The sequence below is a fragment of the Odontomachus brunneus genome, unplaced genomic scaffold, assembly GCF_010583005.1.
Source record: "Odontomachus brunneus isolate Ranch 3 - 2012 unplaced genomic scaffold, Obru_v1 Obru_scaffold_107, whole genome shotgun sequence".
NCBI classification, from domain to species: domain Eukaryota; kingdom Metazoa; phylum Arthropoda; class Insecta; order Hymenoptera; family Formicidae; genus Odontomachus; species Odontomachus brunneus.
In genome coordinates, this window is record NW_022639557.1 from 155662 (window position 1) to 170518 (window position 14857).

The window sequence follows — 14857 nt, forward strand, 5'->3', positions numbered from 1 at the left end:
TTGATAGTCGCTCGGCACCGGACATTCGCGACGATGCCACGGCGAAATCTCCGAAGCGGGTCTTGGAAAATCTCTCAGCGCGCTTATCGCGATGCCGAAATGACATCATTTAATCGCCGTCATTCGCCAGGCGGACAGACCGTCGCGATCGGGAGGTATTACGACCGCAGTTCTCCTAATGTTGAATGCTTTAGACAGTCAACGCCGAGTACAGGCACAAATAATTAGTTACCTAAGCTTAGTTTGGGATTGAAGTATATTTCGCGCCGACTCGCGCGCTCAAACGTATGAATGACAAAATCGGATGCTCGAGAAAATAATGGAAAAATCCCGATGTGAATTTCATGCTCCGACGAATGTCTAATTTTAGATTACAGTTACAGGAGAACAGAGATAACCGCTCGCGCAAGGTCGGTCATTAATTCACTCGGCGAGTCGCGAATATCGAGACACCGTTGTTCGAACAAGATCATCCCCTTTCCCGCCCACCTGACCCGTCTTGCTAACGGGATTAGGGCTCCTTTAATACGCGAGACCATTAAATCACTTCGATCCCCGGTCAGACCGGGCTCAGTTCGGCTCGACTCGCTGTTTTCGTTTCACGAAGCTCGTCGGCGAGCTGCCTGAAATTTTGCACCCCGTCGAGCGGAACGAATCGTCATCCTGTAACCTACGAACCTACGAACGTTTTTTAAGCGTCAGATAAAACCATGCGGCGATTATTTCCAACAAATGATGAATACGAGATACAGTTTGCCGGTACATGTGTATGTATGCTCTACACGGCGTTCCGGAGCAATGCGCACACTTAAGCTAAATGCGGAAAAAAGCAGAGACGAACAAGCGAATGAGTGAGCGGTTTTCCCGCGATTCAACGGCGTCGTCGGCGGCGGCGTTTCCATCCTATCGATGGGTTTCCAGCCGGACGGATGTAGTTCGCGCGAGCCCGACGGCGCGGTATACGTCTGACCGCCCGGTATATAATATAACGCCACTGCGCCACAGGAACTATAGTCGCCGGCTAGACTGCACCCTCACACCCCCGCACCGGGGATAGAAGGTCGGTGCAGAGAGGAAGAGGGAAAGAGTGGGAGGGAGGGAGAAAGAGAGAGAGAAGCAGATAGACAGAGACATGTAGATCCGGCGGGTGCAAGTGCAACGGCAACGGGTTAGGCAAAGTGGGTGGATGGGTGGGTGGATAGTTGGTTGGTTGGTTGGTTGGTTGAGTGACTGGTTGGTTGGTTGGCTGCTGGCTGGTTGGTGGATTGGTTGGTTGGTTGGTGGGTTTCAGGCGACCTCACGAGGGAACGAGCGAGCGAGCGCGGGTGCGAACGTGCACGACAGAGACGGCGCGAAGGGCGGCTGGAGGTGGCAGGGAGACGAGAGGGAGGACAGGGTGACCGAGTGCGAGAGGGCGAAGCGGGGGCGAGAGCTCAGCCAGTTCGAGGTAGGGGGCGATGGCTAGACACCGCTCAGACGGTCCAGGGGGTCGCAGGGGATAATTTCTGCAGTGGCGTCGACACGCGGGACGCGAGGCGGGTTCGGCGTTTCGATAGGAATCGGCGTGAGAACGTGCGGGCAACGCCGACGCGACCTCCCGGAATCGTCGCCGTTTGCTTGCACCTGCACCGAACGACCTTCGCCGATGCACGTGTCCCGATTAGACATGCGACGCACAAAACGCGCGTCCAGGTGATGAGCGCGACGACGGTAGGGTGTGTGCCGTGGCTGCTTGACGCTTTGTGTTTGAGTCGGGCGATAAACTTTATTCACAGATGTTTCCTTTTTCCCTCTCCCTGTTGGTGCATCTGTCTCGATGTACCAACATTTTCTATATCAGTATATCCAGTGTTTGTATTACGACGTAACGTTTCTACATTGCGACATTGGCATCATTGGCGTCGCGCAAACGTTTTCTTCGTAGGTACTGGACGACACACCGAGATATTACACCGCGTGCTTTCTCGAACAGGGAGAATGGGATTTTTTTTACGTTTGCTTAATACAATAATTTCGCATTGACTTATTTCGACGCGTCTGCGGCGCGTTACGCCAATGCATCGGCATGAGCTAGGGATGCAGCGAACTGTTTTTTATCAAGTGACGATAGAGAGTTCGCGCTTGGACCGAGTCGAGTTGGGATGGTCCAGGTCGAGAGACGAAGGTATTCTCGATGAGGAGACATCTGTCATTCTCATAGTTTTCTCATAAGAGTGTCGCACGGACCAGTCGCGTTTTCTCGTCGACGCACGAAGGAAAAACGCGTTTCCGCCTTGAAATTGCGTTTGCGTTCTCGCAAATGTGCGTCTTTCAGAGGGTCGTACATCCGGTAAACGAGATTTTGAGATCTTCCGCGATTTTAAGTGCAGAAAAAAATTCACTTTCCCCTCAAGTGAAGTTATGTCCGAAATATCTCTTCCGAATCTTATGATTAAACAAGACTCACAAACGGAAAGTGTCAGATGCGCATCAATCCTCGGGAGAGCTTCCATTCCCTTTAAATTTCATTTCTCAAGCTTCATTTCAGTCGTTCATGTACAAAAGGCGTGTTTACGCAGAACGTTAAAATGTCTTACGCTACTAAGCTTTATTTTACTTAACAACACGTTGTTTCCAATAAGAGATCTTTACCAAGCACACAGAGCGGCTTATGTCAGATTTAGGGAAAGTTATTTTCGGAGCAGCTGTGTATATGTGTGTGTGTGCTGCGCGCTTTGACGTTACAGCTAGATTATTTGCGTTCCCCGTGAAAACAAGCGCGGAGCCGCGATATCCCCCTGTTACAACCGGTTGAGAATTCGTTCAGTCATCGTGGCGGACGAGGTCGCGGTGAAATTAATGCGCGTTAAATTAATGTTTAATAACATGCAAATCATATAGCCGGCTGTCGTCGCCTCGCCGTACGTTACAAAGCCAAAAGGAAGACGTCTCGCTGTTAATGTCGCACCAGATAAAAGCGGGATCTCCTGACGTAGTCAGGGAGTGTTACTCATTCTCTTTGATGTGTGACTCGAGTTTGCGTCAAGCAGCCTCGCGCTTGCCGCTCTCGCGCGCGAGAAGATTTGCGCGAACGTGGATACGCGGCGTTGAAGGGGACGGGCCGCGGATTCTCGTCCGAGTGCTCCGAGTGTCTCCGTTATGCCGTGTATGGGATTCGTCGTCGTCGTCGGCACCTTTTGTTCCGTACCTATGCGCGATACTCTCGCGCGAATTTCACGGGCGAATTTAAATTACAGTTATTACGGCGACCGCCGCAATTACTCCGTAACTTGGGCTTGCTGTAATTGCTCGTGATGTAGTAATTACTCGTGGTAATAGCGACGATACCTCAAGTAAGTCGCGAGCAGCCGGCTGTAATAAACGTGTCGATCGCCGATTTGCGCGCATGGTGTGCCCAAAAAGCGGCTTTCTGGAGACCACAGACTTCCTCGGCTCGCTCTGTAGCCGATTTTTACGCGACGAACTCACGAGGTAGCTAGGGAGATGAGGCACCCCCGACGAATCGAGCTTCGAGAGAAAGAGAATCTAACGAACTGAGCATCGGGAGAAAACGTCAAAGTTGCGCTCTCCCGGTGAATTTTAAGTACGGATTTTACTCGAACCGAATTTCAATCCGTAGCTCCGGTTGAAAAGACACGCGAATGTGTGGTAAACCACACACCGCTTTCTCGACGTCTTCGTTACGGTTCCTGTGTCCTCGTCGCGGCCGCCGTCTTGATTAATGGCGTCGGAAGCGAGAAAACGTATGCCCATAATTCTCGCCGTATACATCGTAATAAAAGCTTATTTCCCTAAAGTAACACGTGTGATCGATTTGTAAAATATCCCGAAAACTTTCCTTTTACTCTAACGATCAATAAAGAGCCGTGCAATTAACGTGATAAAATCGTGAAGAAAGGTAGACTAAAAGAAAGGTCGCAAGTCGGCGTTAATTTTACGATTACACTTACAAATGTACGGAATCGATCCTAAGAATCACTTATGGACATATCCTTGTACTTGATCGTAATTCGCAAGAATTCCGACCAAGCGTTTTCTCGCTTTTGACATCGTCAATCGAGAGTTGCGCGCGAGGGAGCAGAAGGAACCTTAGAAAGAAATCTCCAAAATTCGTCGCAGGAAGCTACGATCGAAAAATACCGCCAACTCCGACACGACATTCAATTCGCGCGCAAACGGCGTCGGATATCGCGAAAACAGAAACCCAGTCGACGTCGACGGCGCTTCTCGCCGATATTCTCCGGAAACGCGACCGTCGCGCGTCAGTCTCCCGGAAGCGTGAATACGAGGCGGCGAGCGTTCGACCAGGCAGGATACGGCGGGGACAGATGGCTGACCGACGTCCGCAAGTGGGCAGGAAGGAGGACATCGGGACCCCGATGCCCTCGAGGGATGACGGCGACTCAGGCGACTAGGGGGCGGAAGGGCAAGGGAGCAGGGGGCGAGAGAGAGAAGCGACAGGAGTTACGGTTTCGTGGTCGTAACGTGCGTGCGACGTAATTTCCCGCAGCACCGCCGCCGCCACTACCGTCGTCTCCTCCTCCTCCTCCACCTCCTCCTCCTCCTCCTCTTCCGCCACCACCGCCGCCGCCGTCTGTGCCCGTCCATCCGTCTGTCCGTTCACGGCGACGCGACGCGTCGCGTCGCGACGCCCCGCGCGACACCCCCGCGCCGCAACGTGCGTGCATGCCGTTTACGCCATTGTTCCGCCCTCCTTCTCCCCCTTTTCGCATACGAAATCGAACATTCCCGCGCTTCCCGTCGGGATATAACGCGATCTTGCGAGGAGCGACACGGCATCTCCAAGTGGCACGCTCTCCGGGCCGTCTAGACGCCTTACATCGCGACGTATAGCTCCCGCTGTTCTCTCTCTCTCTCTCTCTCTCTCTCTCTCTCTCTCTCTCTCTCTCTCTTCCTCTTTCTCGTCTTCTCCCTGTGGATCTCGCCAGCACCTCGCGATTCTCCCCGCGTTTCGTCGGTCCCTACGACGACGCCGCCGTCGCCGACGACGAGGATCCGCTGGGGAGCGAAAAGCTATCCCTCGGATACGTCGAGAGATCGGAGAGATCAAGAACACTCGAGATTCGACGTTCGATAAGGGTAACGCGCGTAAATTGTTGGAGGATCTTCGATTCTTTTTCGTGGTTTTGTTTCAAGATCGACTATTAAAAATCATTATGAATTACGCAGGAGTACATGTCGTATTTCTTCTCTCTTCAACTCGTCGAGATGCGTGCTTTTTGTTATTATCGAAATTGTTAATTTAAACTTACGTAGCGCTATGCTTCTTCGCGTAATCTCGTACCTCACATAATATTCCGATGAATTATAAACGAACACTTTTCTTCTAGACAGTCTCATCGATCCATTTTCAAGAACGAGGCACCTTGACGGCGACCTTGCAGTCCCGACGTCGAATATATCGCGGATAACGCGATTGCATCTACGAAAGGGAAACAGTATATGATACGCGTTAAGCCGACTCGCTGTTTCGCTGCCTCCAGTATCGAGAAGCATCAGGGAGATTATCGGAGAATGTGGTGGAGAAAGCAATTTGTCTGTTACTCGGGACAGAAATAATTGCAAGCGCATTTAATTAAAAAATTAATTACTGGCGGCACGAAGTCATGGCGAGAGTGCATTCCGTTTGGAACTTTACGCGTCGCGCAATGCGGAAAACACTCCAGGATTTATAGATGCTCATGTGCACACATACATGTACACGTGCATATCCATGATGTGTAAACCCGATTCTTCGCGTGTTTCCTTGCGAGTAGAATTCCGCCGCGCGAATAATAGATCGTCTAAAGTAAGCTCTGGATGAGAGTGGGGAGCTCGTAATAATATTCGGCATATTAAACATTCATACGCGGGCGAGACAGAATTCAATGGAGCGCGTTCTCGCTCAATGGCGCGGAGAAACGGCAGGTTAAAGCGTTAATTGAAGACCAAGTGGGCCCGTAAGTAGCTCAGATAATCAGATATGAATCGACAGAGCGGGACGGCAAGAAAGCAAAAAACGCAGCGAGACGAAGGGGGGAGTGAGTGAGACAGAGAAAAAAGTCCGCGAGAAGACAATGCGCGAGGCAACGAAGCAACGACGAAACGAGGGGCAAAAACGTCAACGGTTATAACTGTTGTGGCTGCGGTTGCGGCGAGGACGTCTGACGTCTGGCACGGGAGAATTGCACCAGAGGAGGATGCCGGGGGGACGGTAGGTTACGACGGGGGTACGAGGGGACGACCGGGGTGGCGGACGTGATACCCGGGCGCGGGGCGATTCCGACGGGTGGTTCCGAGGATTTCGGCTTTATTCGAGTCGTTTCGTCTACCTTTCGCCGATGGATCCCGCGTCTCGTCTGCAACGGACAGCTAACAGCTACCCCGGCCCTCTTTGATCCGCCTTTTTTCGGAATTTCACCACGTACGCGCGCGACACGGCGCTCCGACGAATAGAATTAAAGTGCGATTTAAGCACTTCCGTCCAGATCGAAGGCCGACAACGACGACGATGAGTGTGGCACGACGACGGTACTGCGTTATTCCGCGAAATTAGTGTGAGATAATAATACGGAGACCAGATTTTCTTCAGTCCCTCAAATCCGGGGTGTTTCGTGTTGAGCGAGGGAGAGAAGGTAAAAATAGTCATGAAAACTGCATATATATGTGTTCACATACATATAAAACAATATTTGACTTATAGACATATGAAAAATAATTTAGCAACATTGAAGACCTACTATTATATATAGCAAAAATAGTAACTATCTAGGATAAAATAGTTGTTATTCTTATTTAAAATTAAGAAAAAGAAGAAGCAAAGCTACTGTATTTACCAGAACTGTGAATTTTCTGTGAATTTGCCAGAGGCATCTTAAAAGTCCTCTGAACCGGGATAAACCAGGACAGTTTGGCGGAATCCGAGATAAATCGACGTCCCAGATAGCACTCGACAAAATCCGGGACAAAGGGTGAAAAGCCGAGACTGTTCCAGAAAAAACGGGACGTCTGATTACCTCAGATAATAGGCGCGCTCATTTCGTCAACATTTCTTTAAAATATCGAGCAGATTTAATTTTATATCGGGGAACACACATCGTTGATGAGGAAATTAACGATAAATGGGAAATATATATTTGTGAAATTAACTCGGGTGATCACGCGACGAAGTAGGACCGAGTGCGGCGAAATTGCATTCGAATAATCCACAAAAATTAGCCTAAGTGCAAAATTCCATTGAACTTAAAGCGAATAACGTTGAACATTAATCAATAAATTAATATGGACAAATCGTGGATGTCCCGTCTTAATATCGTTATCTAAAATTAGTAAATTAAGTGCGCATATGTGCGAATGTATGTGTTTACATTTGATTTTGCACCACTTATCGATTGGATGCAAACTGTCTTTTTGCTAATCTATCGATTGAATATCTGAGGAAGCCTTTTAATTACTTATGAAACTTTTAGAGGCGAGAAGCAGAATTTTTTACGATTTTAATTATTTCAATGTGGAAGATATATGACTATATATGATACGTCAGAAATAAGTATAGAATAATCTAATAGAATAAAGAGAATAGACGTCGATGTAGGACCAGTGAATGAGAGAGTTACCCTACAATAAAAAAATAAGAAATTTTTTCTATAACATTTATGTTAATGGAATATTTTATCTAAAAACTAGTCATATTTTTCTACAGTTTAATAGACATTTTCGAGACATGGTATTGCACATACACATAGAAAGATACATACTGTGTTCAAATAAATGTTACCTGTTTCAAATATTTCAAGTCTATCATAAATTTATCATGAGCATCAAATTTATTCAAGATATATTCTGAATCCTTTAGCATTTTAGTATCGAATTAAAACATAAATTCAATTTGCTTACTTACACAGAGTCGAACCAACTTTCTCTTCGATGAAGTTTTATGATATTCTTATAAAGAGAGTAGATTCTTTTAAGCACGATAAATGAGCTTATCTAAACTCTGTCATGAATATATTTGAAGACTATCATCTAGCAGATATTCTTTGTTAAAGATAAGATACTGAAAAGAAGGAAAGTAAATTAAGTAATCGCTTCTTTCAGCAATAGAATAACACTTTTCTGTGTGTAGAGACTTATCGCGCCACTCTGACAAAAACCAAATATACTTTCAGCCTAAAGATAGGCTTCCCGGCCTCTAAAGATTAAAGTCAAAATCTAAATCGCTCCGCAGCTCGCTGATGACATTTACCTCGACGTTTAGTCTCTGATTATTATCGTCGACTTTTTGTCGCCGCAGTCTGCGCGTTGCGCAGATGATACGTGCATAGCGTGTGCATCTCTCTCACGTGCGCAATCTCCGAAGACGCGACGTCTTCTCGCGCGCCTCCGATGTCGTAATGCAAAGTCTAGGCGTGCTTGAGCAACGCGCTCGGGTAAATAAAGCGTATGTACCGTCATGATGTCACCTTCTCTATCAAAGTTCCCTCCGTCGTTTATCTATCACACGTGCGGGCGCGCGTCTGACGCGCGTGAAAAATCCTCCGTGAAAAATGTCGAAAGTAAATTTCCGTTAATTTCAAGTCCCGCGCGCGCTATCTCTCTCGCAGATTTTTACGGACGGTTCGAACGCGCCGCGTTGGGCGAGCTGCGATACAAGTCTCGTGCGATAAGGCGCTATTTTTCAACGAATGCACTTGCGTACGCGTGCACGTGCGCGCGCGATGAGCATGAATTAATTGCCTACATCGCCTGATTTTGTTATGTCTAGTACGTGTTATCGCGTCCAAATGCGCACACCCGTAATCCGCAGTGAACCATTAAATTATCTTCCCGGCTGCTCTGACCAGCGCGCGTCACGAGCATCACGTCAGCTTCCTCGGTATGTCGGAGCGCAAAAAGCACAAAGCACGACGGCTCTATGAAAACATGTCAATTTTGTTCCTCGACATCGCTGCTCTTGCGGCGCGTAACGTCTATCTTTAGGCGAATGAATAATGAAAAATATATTGCGCATCTCCGCGTCTCGTGTCTAACGAGTCCGTCGAAAGTTCTCCTTTTGTCTCGCGCCACTTTATTTTTAACACAATACGAGCCTACAGTGCGGTGTATCGCTGCTGGGTCTTATCGCAATTCGAGCGTCGACCTGAAAAAGTCATCGACGTTTTGCATGCATCGAGGGTGTGTGCGCTTCGAGGGCTTTACGTAATTTTTGCAGACGAGAGCCTCTCTTTCTCTCGGAGGAGAGTCGCGCCGGCCGAGTAAGTGCGGCCGGCAGAAGTCGGACGAGATAAGATCTCCTCCTGTGTCCCTTAGATTAAAGCGGCTGTAAAGGCAGGCAAACGAGGGGCCGCGTTAACTTCTTGTTTCACGTCCCGGCCGCGGAAATAGTGAGTCATTCCGACGCGGCGGTGTCGCGACGAGAAAACTGTCTGGCGGAGGAGTACCGTCTCCACGTAATTCGCGGCGAGGGTATCCGCCCGGGGTAGGGGAGAAAGAGCTCGTGACCCCCGCGGGGGTCGCGGGACCGTAAAAAGTTTCTCGCGCGGGTGAGATTGGGTTGCACGCGGCGACGGTGCAGACGTTGATTGTCGCGGCCGCTCGTTAAGGCGCGAAAAAAGACAGAAGAGGCGGCAAAGGCGCGGGAGAGACGCGTCCTTGCGAGTTATGATTATTAGAGCCGCGTGGTCGCGGCTCTCTTCGGCCACCTTGCACGCGGAGTGCGCGCTTCCTCGACGTTTCGTTTATGGAAATAATCAAAAGAGCCTGTCGTTACGAGCGGAGGGAGCGCTGCGGTGCCAGGCCTCATGATTTATTAACGGATGACGGAGACCGTGCCGGGATGGCATCGCGATGAAATTATCGTGGCCAACGACTCGAATCGCTCCCGACCGACCGGGTGAGCGAGCGAACGAACGACGATCGCTCAGAAACGGAATCGCGTCGCGGTGGCATTAAGCTGCCGGAAACAAGATGTTCCTCCCCGCTTCCACCCCTCGGTGCTGCCGCCGAGGGGTACGACTGTGAGGATGTACGACTACTCCGGGTCAGTTGATTAACGAGCTGTATCCGTTTTGAATCTTCATTCATCTTGGCGTAAACGAGCGCCAAGACGGCGCTGGCGAAACGCGACGATCGACGGCGGCGACAGTGTTGGTGTGTTCCGCTGTGAAATATTCTCTCCTAAGAGACCGATGGTAATTGCCAAGAGGTGTGCATTCGCCAGCGAGGATCGCATCGCACGGATGTTCCCGAGCAAATCGATTTCTGATAGGCTCGCGCTCGTCATTACGAAGAAATTCGTCCGCAATGTTTAATAGTGACTGTCGGTTGAAATTATTTCGTTTTACGTTGAATGCCGCGCGAGCCGAGACAGGCGGTAATCGCAACAAACGTTGGGAACGTATCTCTTGTGTCATGAGCGCGTGTCGAGTTAACTAGCGCGGGACACTTCCCGCACCGAGCGAGAGATTCACGAGACGAACGGAGAGGGTCCCCGCAGGTATTTGCCGCGCGCGGATGGAGAGCGTGGTCGGACGGCTCGGAACGATACAATATTTCTCGGTGGCGTCGCGACGCTGCGTAACGCCGCCGCCACCGCGAATGACGTCGGCTCTCGGGTGCCGATAAATACGGACTTTGCGAGGGAACGGCGCGCTCGGTTTCGCGGTATCTCGAACGGCTTAATGGCGCTGTTAACTGCCGTATTATTTAACGTGGATTTATGCATCGGTGTGGCGGCACCGATTAAAACGCCACCGCGGTTAGCGAAGGACGGTGGCTGGCTGGCTGGTTGGCTGGCTGGTTGGCTAGCTGGCTGGCTGTGCGCCGCACCGTCGGCTCGAGGGAGCAGCAGCCGCAGCAGCAGGAGGAGGAGGAGGAGGAGGAGGAGAGGACGCAGACGTTGGTCGCCGTATCTCGTGCTCTTAATCCCTCGTTATAGCCCGCTCTGATAAACAGCCGCGCCCGGAACGGCGACGGAGGTGGCGAGGAGGATCGCCCGTGAAAAATACGGAAAACGATTACGACGGCGTTACCTCGCGACATGTGAGCCCCGCGTGATCCAACTTAATGCGCAGGGCCCGTCTTCCTTGTTCCTCTCCTGCGGCGGCGATGCCGGAGTTACGCAGCGATTCAGGCCTACGCAGATCAGGTCTCGTAAATGCCTGAATGTTTATCAGATACATCTCCCCCAGAGATATTTTCGGACGAGACGTATCAATGAGCACTCGTGTATGTCTCTATTTATGTAACTTCAGAGCAGATGAAATACGTCATCCAAATCATATCTGCCTCGCGACCTTGAAATCCGCGATCTTCGGCGGACATGACATTTATATAACGTCGCAACATCACGTTTGATAAGTGAGAAAAGAAATTTATATAAGAAAATTTCATACATGCATTAGTTTCGATGGGGATATGATAGTCTACGTGTTTTTCTTTGAAACGTGACTGTTCATTGGTATAATAGATAATTAGGGGATGTAACAAATGTCACTAGCTTCTTCGGTATCGAGGAAAAGATGAGTTACGGGAGACTCTATGTGATGTAAAACCGCCATGCAATCGTGTCTGATATGACACAGATGTTGGTATCAAATTGCACTGGGAGCTCAAAACCATCGCCATTGTGTCGTCTACAATGGTCGTGCACGGCGTAGCGTGTCCCAAAAGGGACGGATATCCATTCTAGACGATGAGAGGAGAAAGAATATTGCGATACTGTAACAATATTGCACTTGCTCCGGAGGAAGCTCTCTAAGACACACGACGTCGCAGTTGCGTCACTGTTGTCACCCCCGTTTTCATCGTAAACAATATATGACTACGTATTAAAGAAACTTGACGTAAACATACGGCATAAGCATGTAGTCGGAGTAATTATACAATATTAAATCGTCGAGCTATCGACGAAATATCCAGCTAATTATTCTAACGTGAAAAAGACTTTGTAGAGAAACGAACTCTTTGGTTTTCATAATGCCAGAGATCCGAACCTCCTGTGCTACGCGGAGGGTTACGAGCGACGTCCAAGTTCCCTGTCTCGCCCGAGATTGCAGCCGTTGCAGCGGCGCCGTGTGTAGAAATCGCGTTCAAGGGTCGAGAGTTTTCCAGGACGCGACGGAGAGAGACAGAGAGTTAGGAGAGGCAGAGAGAAAGGGAGAGAGAGAGAGAGAACAGACGGAGATTCAGCGATCCCTGGCACGCGGAGAAACGGAATAATTCTATGCGCTTGCGGTGCATACACGAGTGGCTGGTGTCGAGAGGGAGAGATAAAGACGGAGGTAGACGAAGGGCGAGTCGGCAAAGAGGAGGAAGAGGAGAGAGAGAAAGAGAGGGAGAGAGAGAGGAGGGACGAGGTGGTGGTAGTCGGCGACGGTCTCGTGCATCATCCACGTCACGATCGCTGCCAATGGGATCTTGGATATCAGGTGATGCTATTGGGGATTTGCATCTCCTGGCCGAACCGAATGCACGAGAGGTGAGGCTCTCGTCCGTGAGCTGGCTGGCGCGACGAGAACGATGGGAAATCCGGTTGCGCCGTCTATATAGGCGCGAGTGCGAGTAAGACGAGGAGAGCGCGCGTACAGGGTGCCTCCAAATTAAGCCGTCGAATCGCACGAGCATTCCCGACTTCGGTTTCTCGATCAACTCAAAGTCGATCTTGTTCCTCGAATCTTTCTTGTCAGTTCAAGGCTCGTTTACGGCGACTTGATTCACGACGAGTTGAAATCTCTCAGATTTCAAGTCGCAAAAATTACTGCGATTCGTCACTGACAACAGTAAAACAAAAACTAGAAAGAATAGTACACAAAATAGTACAATTATGATCGTTTCCTCGTAAATCTCTCAATTCTCCTCGAATGAGATTACACACGCGTAGACCTTACAATATTTAAAATTCTGGGATGCGGATCCGACGCAACTTATAAGTACCCGTTGAAGATGGACGTCTGATGGTGATGATAAACCGAATTTCTGTCCAATCGATCCGGAACGGATCGATCGTCTACGAATTTGTCCAGGAATTCAGCCGGTCTGTTTGACAGACGTTTGATTTAGGGTCACCCTGTAGGTCGCGACGGGCGCGAGAAAGAGAGACGCGGGTAGATAGCTAGATAGTGGAAACGGGAGAAACGAAGAGAAACGGAACATGGTCGATGTGTCTAGCGTAGCCCGGCTGACTGGCTGGCTGGCTGGCTGGTTGGCTGGCTGGTTGGCTGGCTGGCTGGCTGGCTGGTTCGGGTAGCTGGCTGGTTCGGCTGACTGGATCAACCAGGGACCGTCTAGCTTGCGTCTACCCCGGCACAAGCCCGGCATTATCTATACGTCTAGACACCCCTGCGCCACCGAGAGAAGACCATAGCGGTTTGGCGCTCCGCTTGTAATTTACAGCGCCCCCCGCCGTGTCCCTACACCCACGAATCCGCCAACTCTCTCTCCCTCTCTTCTCCCTTCTCTCTCTGTCCTTTTTCTCTCTTCGTCGCTTTCTGCTGGATCTCGTCGCCTCTTTCGCACTGCTAACCGGTGGCTAAGATCGCGCTCGAGTTTTTCCGCATGCCCTCCGACCGGTCGTTCTCTCCCCCTTTCCCTACTCCCCTCTCCCACCCCTCCTTTCTGACGCTTCTTCATTTTTCTGCCATCCGATACCGGCTCGAGTGACTGAGATCGGAAGTTCACTGACGCTATCGTAAATCTCGCGTATAGATTGCGAGATCGTTTTTCACGCGCCTCGAAGCGCTTCGCACGAAACGTGACGAAGGAGAGATAATTGCGCCTGATGATACGACGTTTGATTTGTCGCCCCGTCGGTTCATGGTTGACAGTCGCGTATCTCTTCCCGCCGGTCATTAAGAGATGAGAGAGAAAGAGAGAGAGAGAGAGAGAGAGAGAGAGAGAGAGAGAGAGACTCGTCGTCGAGACTGACGCGCGAAACTTTTTACGAGCTGATCGCGGTATTTGTTAATACCATTGCGCGGATGTATTCGCGCGCAAGTTGCAGAAAACCAACGGAATGTTTGTATACGCAATTCAACCGATTTGCCCAGACCTTTATACGACTGCTCTATGACCGTTTGAAAAAAAAGCTCGGTTAAATCCGGCACTACGTAAAAACAAACTCCGTTTCAAAGTACGAAATATGCGTCTGCGGTTCGCGCAGCAAAGTTTCCGATCGATTCGCGCTGAATAAGCGGCGTGGTAGCCGCTTTAATTTAGAATCGTCGGTATCTTTCGCCTGACTCGTTCCACGATTCGAATCGGTCTCGTCTCATTTGAGCACGAACGCGCAATCATGTTCTTCGTCAATCATGCATCTTCACGAGAAGCACAAACAGCTATCAAACGTTCGACGTGTGTACGAGTGCAATTTTATTCGTCTCGCGAACACTTGCAATGCTGTGCTGCCGCGACAATACAGAAACTTCTAGGATACGGCTAAAGGTAGAGATCGAAATGCCTTTACGACAACATTTACACGACTATCTTATCTGATGGCAGATATAATTCCGACTAATTTCGCGCGAAAAAGCTCGTCTAGCACACGACGGAAGAGCAAACTTGCCAACTAGCTGCTCTCGCTGGTCTCGTAGAACGGATGGCAGGTGGGCACGACGATGAACTTTCGAATTTCGCTGCGACGGAGAGGAGAGAGATCGGGAAACAGGAGGTGGAAGGATGAGGGCGCGATTTTCCCAGGGGTATGGATCGAGCGGCGATGCAGGCTGCGACGGAGAAGGCAGACGGATAGATAGACGGCTAGACCGACGCTGAGAGCGAAAAGACCGGGAGAGAAAGAGAGAGACAGAGAGAGACAGAGAGAGAGAGAGAGAGAGAGAGAGAGAGAGAGAGAGAGAGAGAG